The sequence below is a fragment of the Petaurus breviceps genome, unplaced genomic scaffold (genome assembly GCF_028583685.1).
Source record: "Petaurus breviceps papuanus isolate PSGF00001 unplaced genomic scaffold, PetGlider_PUasm1.0 174, whole genome shotgun sequence".
In the NCBI taxonomy this organism is placed as follows: domain Eukaryota; kingdom Metazoa; phylum Chordata; class Mammalia; order Diprotodontia; family Petauridae; genus Petaurus; species Petaurus breviceps.
In genome coordinates this window covers 63,579,543-63,583,468 of record NW_027185761.1, presented here as the reverse complement: position 1 = coordinate 63,583,468, position 3,926 = coordinate 63,579,543, and the positions used below count along the sequence as shown (strand labels likewise).

The 3,926-nt window shown below is 37.5% G+C and overlaps 1 protein-coding gene across 1 annotated transcript in view; it reads left to right on the top strand.

The window, feature by feature from the left end:
• The window catches only part of SCN10A (sodium voltage-gated channel alpha subunit 10), a 99,851-nt gene that overhangs the window by 3,678 nt on the left and 92,247 nt on the right, over nt 1–3,926 (top strand). The gene's annotated exons all lie outside the window — the stretch shown is intronic.

Genomic DNA, 3,926 nt, shown 5'->3' with positions numbered 1-3,926 from the left:
AAGACTTGAACTCATGTCTTCTTGACTCTTGGAGTCTGTCCCTAAGATCAAGTCAATTACTCTATATAATGTGCTTTGCAAACCTTAAAGTGTTGTATAAATATTAGCTATTATTAATATTACACACTGCCTGTCATCATTAAAATTGACTATAGAAATTGTAAAATGTTTGTCCAAGTGTTTCCTTCTCTATAAACTTCAGGAACTAAATATATGAACCTGTACTTGCTTTCTTTGGGACAGCTGAACCAAGCAGTGACATTTCTTTTCTATTAGAATACCACAGGTCTCTCTGAGACCTCCAACATCTGTGAAACAAAACTAAAGTCAAACATTTCTGGAACTAATATAGAAGTTAACTTCATAGCTACCTATAATAAGTATATGTGTACATGTATATATGTGTGTATAATGTATACACATGTGTAATATATATAACTAGCCCCATATATAAACACGGATGTCTCTCTGTGTGTATACATATGTATACTTATGTGTTTTAGAGTGACTGGCAACTTCTCAGGGCTGGTTAATTGGTGAGATGGAAATCCACCCATTCCCCTACCTGACTCATAGATAAAGGAGAGACTCACTAGTCACAGCTTCTTTTTCTACTCACATAGAGTTGATGGGGTCACAGTACCTATCTCCTTAAAAAAATAGATCCTTGTTTTTCCTGCATCACTGAAATGCTCTGACAGTCAAAGGAGTTAGTTAATGTGAGAAGATTCTTGGAAACTCTTTGATCCACTCATTCTTTAGGATTATATTATTTATTTTCCAATTAATTTTTAATCTATCTTCTCACTGACATTTATTAGATGTAATTTTTATGACATCATGATTTGAAAAGTATGCATTTACTATTTCTGCCTTTCTGAATTTGATTGTGAGGTTTTTATTCCCCAATACATTGGCAATTTTTGTGTGTCATGTACCACTGAGAAAAATGTGTATTCTTTTCTATCCTCTTTCAGTTTTCTCCAGAGATCTATCACATCTAACTTGTCTAAAACTCTATTCACCTACTGAACTTCTTTCTTGTTTGTTTGTGGTTAGATTTATCTAATTCTGAGAGGGGAAGGTTGAGGCCCCCACTAATATAGTTTTACTGTCTGTTTCCTCCTGTAACTCATTTAACTTCTCCTTTAGAAATTTGAATGCTATACAATTTGGTGCATATGTGTTTAGTATCAATACTACTTCACTGTCCATGATATCTTTTACCAAGATGTAGTTTCCTTCCTTAACTCTTTTAATTAGGTCTATTTTAGATTTGGCTTTGTTTGAGATCATGATTCCTACCGGTGTTTTTTTACTTCAACTGAAGCATAACATATTCTGCTCCAGCCTTTTACCTTTACTCTGTCTGTGTCTCTCTGCTTCAAATGTGTTTCTTGCCAATACCATATTGTAGGTTCTGTTTTTTAGCCCACTCTTCTATATGTTTTTATTTTATGGGAGAGTTCATCCCATTCACATTCACAGTCATGAATGGGTATTTTCCTCTACCCTATTTTCCCCCTGTTTATGTATTTCCCTCTTTCTCCTTCCACCCTGTCTCTCCTCACCAGTGTTTTGCTTCTGACTAGCACCTCCCTCAATCTGGAATCCCTTCTATCATTCCCCATTCATTTTCTTTCCCCCTTCCCTCTTACTTTCCTATAGGGTAAGATCGATATCTGTACTCAACTGAGTGTGTATGTTATTCTTTCTTTGAGCCAAATCTGATGAGAGTAAGGTTCAAACAACACACCTCCCTCCATTCTTTCCCTCTCCTGTAATAGGTCTTTTGTATCTCTTCCTGTGACACAATTTACCTCATTCTGCTTCCCCCTTTCTTCTTCTCCCAGTACAATCCTCTTTTTCTCCCCTTATTTTCTTCATCACTCTGTCAAAGTCAACTTATGTCCACACACTCTTTCTTTGTATACTCTTCCTAATTGCTCCAACAGACATACAGTTCTTAAGAGTTGTAGGTATCACCTTCCCATTTAGAAATGTGAACAGTTTAAGTTTATTGAATAACATGCTATTTTTTCTTTCCTGTTTGCCTTTTTATTCTTCTCTTAAGTCTTGTATTTGAAAATTGAATTTTTGTTCAGCTCTGGTCTTTTCATCAGGAAAGCTTGAAAATCCCATATTTCGGGGCAGCTAGGTGGCGCAGTGAATAGAGCACTGGTCGTAGAGGCAGGAGGACCTGAGTTCAAATGTGACCTCAGACACTTAACACAAAAACTAGCTGTGTGACCTTGGGCAAGTCACTTAACCCCAATTGCCCTCCAAAAAGCAAAAAAAAAAAAATCCCATATTTCATTGACTATCCATTTTTTCCACCTGAAAGATTATGTTCAGTTTTCCTGGGTAGTTGATTCCTGGTTGCAATCCAAGTTCCTTTGCCTTCCTGAATATCATATTCCAAGCCTTCTTGTAGAAGCTGCTAAGTCCTGTGTAACTGACTGTGACTCCTTGATATTTGAATTGCTTCTTTCTGACTGCTTGCAGTATTTTCTACTTCCTAATAATTCCAGAATTTGGCTATAATATTCTTTGGAGTTTTCATTTTGGGATCTCTTTCAGGAGGTGATTGGTGTATTTTTAAATTACTTTTTAACCCTCAGGTTCTAGGATATTAGGGCAGTTTTCCTTGATAATTTCTTGAAAAAGGTTTTCCAGGCTCCTTTTTAAAATCATGGTTTCCAGGTAGTCCAATAATTCTTAAATTATCTCTCCTGGATATATTTTCCAGTTCATTTGTTTTTCCAATGAGGTATTCTACATTTTCTTACATTTTTTAAATTTTTCTGATTTTGTTTGATTGATTCTTGATGTCTCATAGACTCGTTAGCTTTCACTTCCCCAATTCTAATTTTTAAAGGATTATTTTCTTCAGTTAGCTTTTGTACCTCCTTTTCTGTTTAGCCAATTCTACTTTTCTTAAGGAGTTCCTTTCTTTTTCCAAGCTGTTGATTCTTTTTTTTCATGATTCTCTTGCATTACTCTCACTTCTTTCCCCAATTTTCTTCTATTTCTCTTATTTGATTGTTAAAATCCTTTTGGAGCTCTTCCAAGAGAACTTTTGGGGCTCGAGATAAATTCATATTCCTCCTTGAAGCTTCAAATGCAGGGATTTTGACATTGTTGTTCTCTTCTGAGGTTGTGTTTTGATCTTCCCTATTGCCATATTAGCTTTCTATGGTCAGGCCTTTTTGTTTGTTTTATTTTGCTCATCTTTCAGTCTATTTTGTGGCTTTTAAAGTTGAGCTCTGCTCCTGGGGTACAGGTAGCTCTGTCCCAAGTTTCTTGTTCTGGGAGCCAGGGGCCTCATCACTGACTACCCCCCCCCAACTCCCAGGGCCTCTGGTACTGGCAGCTTGCCCACTATGCTGGGATGATCCAACCTCTAGCTTGTTGTGCCAGGGATTTCAAGGTTAGCAGTTTGCCTTCTGCCCTGGGACTGGAGGCCTTAAAGCTGGGCTGCTGTGCCACTGGACTGCTGAGTCAGCACCATAGGGGCTTGGTTGCTGATCTGTGCTATAGCCAAGAACCTCCCACTGACTTGACCAGACACCACCTGTGCTGGGCTGTGCTATTCTTTTACCCAAGTGAGACAAGCCTTACCTGTAGTCCTTCTAAATTATCTTGGGCTAGAAAATTGCTTCAACCCATCTTTTTGTGGGTTCTGTCACTCCAGAATTCATTAAGAGGCTTGATTTAACATTATTTTGAGGGAAACTGGGGAGAACTCAGATAACTTCCTGTTTTTTCCCACCATCTTGGCTCTGCTCCCTTTGGAAACTTAAATTAGAAATGGAAAAGAATTAACATCTAAACAAACTCTCAGACTGAATCCAAAGAAGCACCAAATATGTGACAGTCCCTATGCTAAGTAATGAGAATACAAAAGGAAAAAAGGGTGTGTGTGT